At 39.7% G+C, this 12,379-nt stretch overlaps 1 long non-coding RNA gene across 1 annotated transcript in view; it reads right to left on the reverse strand.

The window, feature by feature from the left end:
• The window catches only part of LOC111097880, a 66,710-nt gene that overhangs the window by 25,484 nt on the left and 28,847 nt on the right, over nt 1-12,379 (reverse strand). The window contains exon 5 of the long non-coding RNA XR_005367155.1: nt 2,037-2,091. This is a non-coding gene — a long non-coding RNA (uncharacterized LOC111097880). The remainder of the gene's footprint in view (nt 1-2,036; nt 2,092-12,379) is intronic.

Raw genomic sequence — 12,379 nt, forward strand, 5'->3', positions numbered from 1 at the left:
GAAATAAATGGTGCGGCTGTGGAACCCATCTCAGAGGGAAATCTTTCCTTGAAGAGAACACTTAGTTACCTATCAGTTTAAGCATTTATGAAGAGATATAGATAAGTTAAAAAAGAAAAGAGCTAATTTAATGAGAGAGTGGTTCTGGAAACTGACCCAGGCAAAGGGCAGATGCTACAGAAATGGAAGATACAAACTTGGTTGTAGGGGTAGGATAGCTTTGAAAAGCAAGCTGATTGCATATTATTCATGGCCTGGAGGAAAGTAGAGGCAAACTTGATGTTTGTAGGTAAGAATTTTGTGAGATAAGATGAAAAATGCCTATTCCAAGGGACTTCTTTTCAGAGGGTGATGGCATGGGGGCCTGAATCCTGCTCTTAGGGGGATATTCTGCTGGCCTCCGGCCAATGCTGAGGTCACTTTGTCAGACCATAAGTTATTTAGAGAAGGAACCAGTTAAAAAAAAAAGCCTTAGGGGTCAAAGATCCCAACCCCACCTTCCTAGAGCATATGGAGGCAGAGAACCTGAATGCCTTGGCCCACATCTCTCTCATTAGGCTAAATTTGTTGAGGTAGGAGGGTAGGAGTTGACTCCAAGGTAGGCCAAGTACCTCGATGGATTTTACAATTGGTATATGCCCTTCACCTGTTCATGGTTGAAAAGGAGGAAAGAGACTGAGCTCACTGAGGCCACCATATGTGACCAACAGGAAGTCCTTGGGGTGTGGTGGGAAATTGTGGGAAATCTTCACTGAACTATATGGTTTCCGTAAGAGTTCTAAAAAACACCTTAAACCTAGATTCATAAGAATCTAGATACAATAGGGAATACGCTCGTGTTGAAGGCGGGGGCGGGGGGGAAGGGAAGAAGCATAAATTTTATATTAAAAATTATTTTAATACATGGGGAGATCATTTGAATCATCAAAAAATTTTAGACTGTTTCCAAGTTGGCATTTACAGTGCACGAATCCAAGCTTATCAATAATTGCTCCCATTATGCCAAATTTACATTCTCCATCTTGCTTTGTCCACCATACTTAGTCCCTTACTGAACTGATGTTTACTTGCTCATCTACCAAATCTTTGCTTATATAAATTTGCTGCCATCTCCAATGGAAATAGTCCACAGGTTTCACAAAGGCAAGATAACTATGTTAAATGGGATGATACAAGATGGCTATTTCTAACATTGACTAGTCATGTGACCTCAAGTAGTTGCTGTGAGAATTTACTGACGTGGCAAGTATGTGACACTAAGTCGCCTAGAAGATCAGATCAATGAATGGAGTTCCCTTCCACCATGTCTGGGAGGGAGGCCCTCTTGAGACTCTTCTGTTTCCCACTTAGCATCATAGTGGGCCACCATGGGACAGATGTATTATCTGACCTCAAGTCCCTTTACCCACTTCTCCATTCTCAGACCTAGAAATATGCCATTATTCCTCCCCTGAAACCTATAGTTCTTCTCACAGTTTCTTGAAACTTTTGCTCCTGGAGCATCTGCCTTTGGCTCACGGCATGATCCCAGGACCCTGGGATCGAGTTCTACATCTGGCTCCCTGCATGGAGCCTGCTTCTCCCTCTGGCTGTGCCTGTGCCTCTGTGTGTGTGTGTGTGTGTGTGTGTGTGTGTGTGTGTGTCTCTCATGAATAAATAAAATCCTTAAAAAAAACAACCACCTTTGCACTGAACACTTTCCTCAAGTTCCTTCCTCCCCCCAACTCTATGCCTCTCACCTTCTTCTGCTGGCCACATTTTCTAACTCAGTATTTTTTCTCATCCTCTTTTTTTAAAATTTATTTATTTATTTATGATAGTTACAGAGAGAGAGAGAGGCAGAGACACAGGCAGAGGGAGAAGCAGGCTCCATGCACCAGGAGCCGGATGTGGGATTTGATCCCAGGTCTCCAGGATCACGCCCTGGGCCAGAGGCAGGCGCCAAACCGCTGCGCCACCCAGGGATCCCCTTCCCATCCTCTTTTTAAGGGTTTACAGCTTCTGCCCAGAATCAGTCTGCCCTGTATAACATTTACCTGTTACACCTTCAGTAGCTTTCTCTGCAGTCTAGCTTCAAGGGATTGTCCAGCTCTTGAGAGATTAAAAATATAAATAAATAAAAATAATGAAAAAAGGTGACATAGGCATTTAGGAAAAGCTAATAAATAATTCTATGTGTTGGGGAAAGCCTACATGTTGGGAATTAAATGCAGAATTCATGGAGAACCAGGACACCTGGGTGGCTCAGTGGTTGAGCATCTGCCCTTGGCTCAGGGTGTGATCCTGGGATTGAGTCCCACATCAGGTTCCCCGCGGGGAGCCTGCTTCTCCCTCTGCCTATGTCTCTGCCTCTCTGTGTCTCTCATGAATGAATGAATGAATGAATGAATAAACAAACAAACTTTAAGGAATAAAAAGGAGTTCATGGGGAACCAGGAAATTATCTTCATTCTCTACCTCAGGTTCTTATCCAATTTGAGCAATATAAAACAGCACTTTTTGGGTTGTTGGTAGATGTTAGTCACAGTGTGTTTTATATAGGTCATCTCCTTCCATTTTTAAACATTTTATCTCTAAGATGTCTACCCCAATGTGGGACTTGAACGCACAACCCCAAGATCAAGAGTTGCATGCATGCTCTACTGACTGAGCCAGCCAGGTGCCCCCTATCTCATTTCATTTTTAACAATTTCTGTAAGTGGACACATTTATTATCATCATCCTCATTGTATGGATGTTGAAATTGAAGCCTAGAAAGATATTCAAGGTCACATTCTGGCTCTAGGGCTCACTGCTCGACATGAAGGGGTTCAAGTCTACAATGGTTTTCAGTCTAAGAGAAAGTAACCATTTCAGCCTAACCCATTTTAGGATTAAGACCTTGGACCCTGATTCTCTTCCTGATGGATTTGATAAGCCTGGAAGAAAGGATCTGACAAAGATAAAAATGTTAATGTCCTGCTCTAGGAACTCCAGAATTTTCTATAATTCCATATTTATAGCAATAATAATAGCTGTTATTGAACCATCACTGTATGATGGTGCTACATTATGAACCTTCCTTACTTTATTTAATTCTTAAAATGATCCTTCTAAGTATTTATTATTATCCCTATTTCATAACCAAGAAAACTGAGGCTTAAAATAGTTAAGTGACTAAGTAAGGAGGTAGGATTTAGTTCAGGTCTCCTAGATTCCAAAGCCCTTGTTCTTTCCAAGATACTGTCTTCCACTTGTTTTCTTTACTTTTAGAAAAAGCATGTACGGTGATCTTCTCGCCTGTAGTCTCTGACCTATGACCATCTTTAATTCTGCATGAAAAGATTAAAGTGATAAAGAGATTAAAATGATTCAAGTAATCAATTTCTGGTTATCTCAAGTTGCCAAACAAAGCGAACTTATCCCATGAGCCAAGACCTTTCACCAAGAAAAGGAATAAAACAAACACATTATTTTATCTTTCGTTATGTGGTTTGTGACTCCCAGTGAAAGGAACTCGGCTGTAAAATTAAGAAACAAAAACCAAATGGTCACAATGAAGTTCTGGAATCTATTCTCTTTAACAGGTAAGGGAAATGGAAAAAAACAAAAAACTGTGCTAAATAACTAAACGAATATTGGAATGATTGTATTCCATGGAAAGAACACGAGGCTGCGGGTAACAGTCCCTATTGTGCATTAGCCATGCATTTTTTTAATTAGTCACTTTATTTCTTTGAGATACAGTTTCCTCATCTGTAAAATGGGGCCAATATCTGCCTTGCTTAACCCAATAGATTGATGGAAGTATTAAAATAAAAGAAGGTACATCAAAGTGCTATATAATTTATAAAATCTAATTACATTGCTCTGTCATCCTCATTGCCTTTGGAGTCAAATGAGTTAGGGTTTAAATCCTAATTCAGTCCCTGACTATACCTGGGATGTCAGATCAGGTCACCTAACTTCTCTGTCCTTCCACTTACCATTTATAAAATGGATGTAGTGAATATTTGCTAGTTGCCTACCCCAGAATCCAATCCCCACCTCTGTCACCCTAACATTATCCATAGTTTTCATTCTTGAATATACCCCTGCCCCATGGATTTCAAATACTCTAGAGGTCACCAGACTCCACCTTCAGTTTCAAGGGTGAGTCTTGATTGGACTAAGGAAATCAAGAACTAAGGCCACCTCACCATAGCAATTGATTTGCAATTATCATAATCTGATAACAAAAGAGACTGGTTCAGAAACAAGCAAATTTATTACCCCACTATGACTAATGAGAGGCATTGGAGGTTTGCAGGTGAACTGAGCTTTGGGAAAGAAGCTTCCTAGCTCTTATGAGATAGTACCTAAAAAAAAAAAAAAAAAAAAAGTTATATTTCTACTTTCGGTAGAAAAAGTGCCTTTGTACTGTAAACAACTAGCAAACTGGACAAAATATATAACAATTATTTCTAGACAACATACAATTGGCAGCACAGGATTGTGACACCTGATAGAAGAAAAATAAATGAGTTGAAAACTATGATCATCCCAGCTTCCTATATGGAGGCATTTACCAGACAGTTGACAGAAGGAGGAGGAATCTAAGCAGAGTACAGTGGTCTTAATAAGCTGAGAACCCAAAGACTAGAGTTCAGCGAGGCAAAACTGGCTAGAATTTTTATGGAGCACTAGAAAGGAATGGGTACATAGATAAATCACTCCATAAATCTGCATGTGGATTGTCTTGAATGTCTGACCAAATAATAAGCTGTGCCTTTAAGGCATAAGACTATTCTAGAGTAATTACTAGGGAAAGATACTTATGTGAAGCTGTAAGCTGAACAACTACCAGAACCTTCACAGAGGTAAGCAACACTTCAATCTGACCAAAGTGGAGAAACCTCACTGAACACTCAAGGCATTCATTAGAATCTGCAAAAGGCTGCACCTTAAGAACAGGGCTTAGCCTGGAAGCAAAGGCTACCTTACATATGCTCTAATGGAGCTTTTTTTTTTTAAGATTTTATTTATTTATTCATGAGAGACACACAGAGAGAGGCAGAGACACAGGCAGAGGGAGAAGCAGGCTCCATGCAGGGAGTCTGATGCAGGACTCAATCCCAGGACCCCGGGATAACGACCTGAGCCAAAGGCAGACGCTCAACCACTGAGCCACCCCAATGCCCCTCTAACAGAGCTTTAAAAGTACCTTGAAAGGACCAAAAATATCTAGAAGTAAATTAATTACCTTCCAGAATAAAATCCAACACAGATTAAAGGAAGGCAACAAAATCTAGACACTCAACAAGGCAATCATCACAATGCCCAGAATCCAATAAAAATGATTGTACATGTGCAATGTTATTAGGAATTAGGTAGATACAAATAAAAACTTTAATGAGATACTACTTCATACCTACTAGAATGGTCATAATACAAAAATATGGAAAATAACCAGGGCAAGGATATAGAGAAATTCTCAAGTTGCCAATGGAAATGTAAAATGGTACAGACATCATGAAAAAAGTGTTTGGTGGTTTTTCAATGAATTAAACATGGAATTACTATATGACCTAGTAATTCTACTCTGAGGAACTGCATATACAAAAGAAAACAGATGTTCAAACAAAACTTGTACATGAATGCTCATAGCAACACTATTCACAGTAGCCAAAAGGTGGAAATAACCCAAATGTCCATCAACTGATACATGGATAAACAAAATGTGGTATGTCCATTCAATGGACTATCACTCAGCCATAAAAAAGGAATGATGTACTGATACATGCATGCTATGACATGAAAAGTTGCAAACATTGTACTAAGACAGACACAAAAGATCACATATTGTATGATTCCATTTATATGAAATATTCAGAATAAGCAAATCCATAGAGACAGAAAGTGGATTATTGGTGGCCAGGCGGTGGGGAAAGGAGGAAATCAGGAATGACTGTTTAATGGATATATGTTCCCTTTTGGGGTGAAAAAATTGTTCTGACGCTATATAGAGGTAACAGTTGTACAATACTGTGAAAACATTACTACTGGATTATACACTTTAAAATAGGTAAAATGGTGGGATCCCTGGGTGGCGCAGCGGTTTGGCGCCTGCCTTTGGCTCAGGGCGCGATCCTGGAGACCTGGGATCGAATCCCACGTCGGGCTCCCAGTGCATGGAGCCTGCTTCTCTCTCTGCCTGTGTCTCTGCCTCTCTCTCTCTCTCTCTCTGTGTGACTATCATAAATAAATAAATTTTAAAAAAATGTTTTTTAAAAAAATAAATAAAAAATAAATAAATAAAATAAAATAGTTAAAATGGTAAATTTCATGTTATGTATACTTTACCACAATTTTTAAAAATTATTATATGTGTCAAGAAATAGGAAAATTCTTGTGAGTTCCCCGCCCCCCCGTTTGGAACTTTTATTATAAAACAGGGAGAAGAATCAGACAATAGAATCAAATCCATGGATGAAAGATGACGGGATAAGCAGAAAAGGACTTCATTATTATTATTTTTTTTTTTTTAAGTAGCATGGAACCCAATGCAGGGCTTGAACTCACAACCCCAAGATCAAGTCCTGAGCTGAAACCAAGAATCAAATGCTTAACAACTGAGACACCCAGGTGCCCCCCAGAAAGGAACTTTAAAACAGTGATTATAACTACATTAAATTATTGCATTAGCTATCTATTGCTGCGTAACAAATTAACCCAAAATTTAAGAGTGTAAATAGCAAGCATTTATTATCTCATATTTTCCAAGAATCAGAAATTCGGGAGTACATTAGTTGGTGCTTCTGACTGAGAACTTAATGATTCCTTATGCAAGTGATATGATAAATTTGGCAGTAGAGATAAAAGACAACAAAATACAAAGGGCAGTAAAACTCAGCATGGTAAATACAGAAGTAAAATGGCAACTGTAGCAGTAAATATTAAAAGGCCTTTTCTGTTTTTAAAAATTTCTTTAAAAGATAACTGGGAGAATTCCTCTTGTTGTGACAGAGTAAGTCCCTTCCCCTCTGCAGAGAACAACTATAAAACTTAAATAGGAATATAGTGCTGAGACCTTTATCCCAGACAAAAACCTGGATGACTCAAAGAAAGCACAAAACTTGTGTGTCACCTCCTATAGGAGACACAAAAGTCACCAGGTAAGGCTTCCCTGGCTATGTCACATGTTAGAATAATCTCAGGAGGAAAGCAATAGGGTTCATATAAAGAACTTAGATGAGACCCATCTTAGCACACACTGGGGGAAAAAATGAAGGTCGAATGAACTAGTGTTGGTATAGGACTTTATTTTTAGACTTGTTTGCAAATCAAAAACTATTAGATCACCAAGAAAAAAAGTGAAATATCTGTCCCTATGGAGTTGAACATGGAGCAAAATTCTAAAATTCTCTATCCAGCAGCTCTTCTATGCCATCAAACTGATCTCCTTCCCGCCAGTTGGGATGCTCCCAGCAACTGATAACCAAGAGCCACTTGAGAGCTGTGGGAAGTCTCCCCAGACAACTTTCTTAGACAATGTCACTAAGCTTCTTGTTTCCATGAGCACCAATTATTTGTTTTAAAAAGATTTCCTGTGACCTCACATGTTTTTAAACTGGAAGGGCTTTTCATGTCTTATTTAGAAAGTCAGCACAGCCCATGTCTAACAGAATAACTGGGTGCGAAGCTCACCCCAGTCGTGCTGGGGACCAGGAAATTGCAGAAGCATGTGCTCACCATGAAGGTGGAACAAGGCAGGTGCATGGAGGTAAGTGTGGAAATCTTAAGGGAGAATAATTTTCCAATAAACCAAGGGAAACCAACTAAGATTTAAAAATTCAGTGATGCTAGATTGTGACAAAACCAAGTAAGGGTTAAACGTCTTCTACTCTTGGGGGGGTCAGTGTGGTTAAAACCTCCTGCCTTCTTTGGGATTTAGATGTATTTACTAACCCTCTCCTGCACTGATTCCCAGCCCTTGCTGTACAATGGAATCACCTGGGAAGTTTCAAAAACTACTCAATCCTGGGACCCATTCCCAGAAATTCTGACTTAATTGCTCTAGAGTGAGCCTGGGCATCAGCTTATTGTAAAGTTCCCTGCGGATTCTCAAAATGCATCAAAGTTTGAGAACAGGGTCTCTACTGCTTTGTTACATACAGTGTGGTCCGAGGAGCTTGCTAGAAATGCAAATCTCAGGCAACATCTGGATCACAAAATCAGAATCTCCACTTTAATAAAACCCCCACATGCCTCGAACACAAACTCAGTGTAAGACATCGCTCGACTTCTCTGATCCCCCTTCCATTCTTCAGGGCAGTAGTTGTCAACCTGGGCTTTACGTTAGAATCATCTGGAAAAGCCTTTTAAGAAACATCGATGCATGGGTCCTCCGTCCAGAGATTCTGATAGAGCATGGCCCAGGAATGGTCTTTTGGAGTTTTGGGTTTTTAATTTTCATTTAAAAACAAATAAAAAAACCTTCACACAGGATTTTAATATAAATTCAGGACTAAAAACATCAATATAGGGATTTTTTTCTTCTTTTAATTCAATAGCCTTTGCTGTAGTGACAATTTCTGTTAAAAAATTAAGTTCCCTGGAAGATGTAACACTATAGACTATTTTTCTATTATTTTTATTTTTTAAGATTTTATTTATTCATTCATGAGAGACACAGAGAGAGACAGAGACATAGGCAGAGGGAGAACCAGGGTCCCTGCAGGGAGCCTGATGCAGGACTTGATCTCAGGATCCTGGGGTCATGACCTGAGCCAACAGTATATGCTCAACCACTGAGCCACCCAGGCATCCTTAGACTATTTTTCAACATCGGTTATGAAATGTTAACGTGCAAAGACAACTACCCTGTTCCTTATTAAATAAAAATGCAGATTCCCAGCATCTCAACTTCAGGAATGGGGCCCAGAATATGCAATTTTTACAAACCCTGGTTGGAATTCTGACATGTGTACTCTTTATATCATAGTCTGAAAGAAGCTGCTTTAGTGTAGCAGAAGAATCAGAGAGTAGACTTTGATGGGGATAAGGAGAGAAAGAGGAGCATGTAAGCGCCCAGAGTACAGGGTGAGGGAGCAGAAAGAAGTAATGCAAGCAAAGCAAAAGATAGGGCCCCAAAGGTCACTAAGAGAAAGATGGAACCATATGGCACAATTCCCAGGAATGAGCTGGAAGATCAAGGCTGACTGTACAGGCTACTTCCTGTCTGAGCAACTCTGTGTTGCCCAAGGAACACCAGCATGCCTAACCAGAGTGAGCACCTGCTTGGAGGCCTCAAAGGATATATCAAATATATCAAATGATATTTTGAGTCCCTATGCAATATCACTAATGATCTGAAAACTGCAAATCAAAACCAAAATCAGACACCAACTCATACCTGTTGTCTGTCATCAAATTTTTATTTTTTATTTTATTTTATTTTATTTTTTTGCCATCAAATTTTTAAAAAAATTTTAAAGTAATCTCTACATCCAATGTGGGGCTCAAACTCATGATCCTGAGATCAAGAATCACATGCCCTACCAACAGAGCCAACCAGGTACCCCTGGACATCTATTATCGAAAAGACAAGAGACAAATGTTGGTGAGGATGTAAAGAAAGGAGAACCCTTGTGTACTACTGTTAGTGGAAAAGTAAATTAGTACAGCCTTTATAAAAAATACTATGGAGCTTCCTTAAATAATTAAAAATGGAACTATCATATGATCCAGCAATCTTACTCCTGAGTATATATCCTAAGGAAATGAAATAAGGATCTTAAAAAAGATACCCACATTCATTGCAGCATTATTTACCATGACCAAGATATAGAAACAACCTAAGTGTCTATCAATGAATACACGGATAAAGAAAATAGAATATTATACGGCCATAAAAAGGGATATCTCATCAATGACCGCAAATGCAGTCATTTGCAACCGCATGGATGAACCTTGAGGTCATTATGCTAAATGCAATAAGCCAGACAGAGAAAGACAGATACTCTACAATTTCACTTATATGTAGAATTTTAAAAAGTCAACTCCCAGAAACAGAGACTAGATGAGATTGCCAGGGACTAGGTAGGAATGGGAGAAATGGGGAGATGCTGGTCAAAGATAAAAAACTAGTTCTAAGACGAATAAGTTCTGGGGATCTAACGTATAGCATCATGACTATAGTTAATAATACTGTATTATAGACTAGAAAGTTGCTAGGGGAGTAAATATTAAGTGTTTTCACCACCCCCACCCCCACACAAAGGTAACTTTGTAAGGTGATGGATGTATTAATTAGCTTGATTGTGGCAATCATTTCACAATGTATATGTATATCAAATTATCATATTGTATACCTTAAATACATATAATTTTTATTCGTCCACTATATCTCAGTAAAGCTGGTGGGAAAAATCACTACAGCAGGGGGAAAGGGCTTACAATTTTAAAGAACCCCCTGATAAATTCTGCTTATCTGATCTACTTAATGAAGGACATTTATTTAATATTGACAGTTCCTAGGGTTATTACTGGATTAAATGGGAAGCTTCATTTAAAACATTACGACAGTCCCTGGCACACAGAAATTTTAAAAAGATTTTAGATATTATGTTTACTATAACGATGGAATTTGTCTAATGTATATCTCAGAAGACCTATCCATACCTTTCCACGTCGGGGGTCATAATCAGTCCCAGGAGGCTTAATGAGACTTATGCCTATTATACAAGAACTTGCAGACAGGAATACAGTCAGGCAAAACCACAATCTGTCAATGATTGACCAAATGATAACTCCTTAGAGACGGTGAAAGTGAGTAAAACAACAGTGATTTCATCTTCCCTAACAAATCCATTCATAAACCAATTGGTCTCATTCAATGAGAGCTTACAACGAAAACACATGGGTTTAAATCTCATTAGATTCCTAAATTGTTAGTCCACTCCAATGATGGGAAACGTCTAGAAAGGGACAATGCAACTACTAAAATCTGGGTCTGTCTCCCTAGACCAGATTGCAACCACTCTTTTTACCTTCCCCTTCCTAACTGTCCCAACAAAAGTCCACCGTGCCACACTATCAGAACAACCAAAGACAAGTTGTTTGTAAGGTGACACTCAACCATGAGAAAAATGAGACCTCTGTCCCCTGAAACAACCTCAGATTACAGAATGTAAAGCTCTTTTTCTTAAAAAAGTCAGACTCCAAACAAGAAGTTGGGAAGATAGCAGCTATTCACTCAGGACCTCGAGAGACCTCTCATTTCAGCTGAGCCTGATTTACCTGTTTATGGAGTAACCTTCCTCATGATGATTTGGGATGTCAGGCAGAGCCGAAAGACAGCCAGCTCACTCACTGGAGGATTCCATTAACAGTCTGAGCCCTTGTCCTACCACCTTGAACTCACACCTACCTGCTGTCCTTGCCCCTTGGCACGGCGTGAGCGTCTGCACACCTTGGACTGCCCCAGTGCTTCTTCTATGAAGGGCACATAGCCACAGTGTGATGATGTGATGTGTGTATACATTGTCAAATGGTCACTAGAATCAAGCTAACTAACACATCCGCCACCTCACACAGTTACCTGTTTGTGTGTACATGTCTGGTTGAGAACATTTAAGATTTATTTTCTTAGCAACTTTCAAGGATATAATACAGTATCATTACCTATAGTCACCACCCTCTACATTAGATCCTCAGAACTTGTTCCTCTTGTCACTGGCAGGTTTTACCCCAGCCCCTGGCACCCACCATTCTAGTCTCTGTTTCTGCGACTTGACTTTTATTTTTATTTATTTTATTTTTAAAGATTGTATTTATTTATTCATGAAAGACACACACACAGAGAGGCAGAGACACAGACAGAGGGAGAAGGAGGCTCCCTGCGGGGACCCGGATGTGGGACTCAATCCCAGGACCCCAGAATCACCTCTGAGCTGAAGGCAGATGCCCAACCACTGAGCCACCCATGCGTCCCAAGTTGACTTTTTTTAGATTCCACATATAAATGAGTTCACACAGTCCCTCCCTTCATTCTTAGTCATGGCACCCTATCTTATATTTGCTGCATCCCAGATTTGAGGTTGGAAGCCCTCGTTGTCCTTACACTCATTGTCCTTGTGGGTGTTCTCAAATACAGGAGGCTGACATTTGGTGGGGATCTGCACCCAGAGGAGGACCACAAAATGAATCAGCAGAGCCAAGTAAACCAGCCTATGATTGGAGCACTTAAGGAAATGAAATCCCAGCAGGATTCTGATTTTCCTCCTTAATTAGCTTCCTCCATTCCCTGAGGCATTTGCTCCCTTAGCAAGATCCTACCCGGTAAACTTTCCTTTGTCTTGGCTCCCGGGTGTGTTAAGTAAATACCTGGGAGCCATGGCCTGGAGCTTGAGAGGCTTTT

The sequence above is a fragment of the Canis lupus genome, chromosome 11 (genome assembly GCF_011100685.1).
Source record: "Canis lupus familiaris isolate Mischka breed German Shepherd chromosome 11, alternate assembly UU_Cfam_GSD_1.0, whole genome shotgun sequence".
Lineage (NCBI taxonomy): Eukaryota > Metazoa > Chordata > Mammalia > Carnivora > Canidae > Canis > Canis lupus.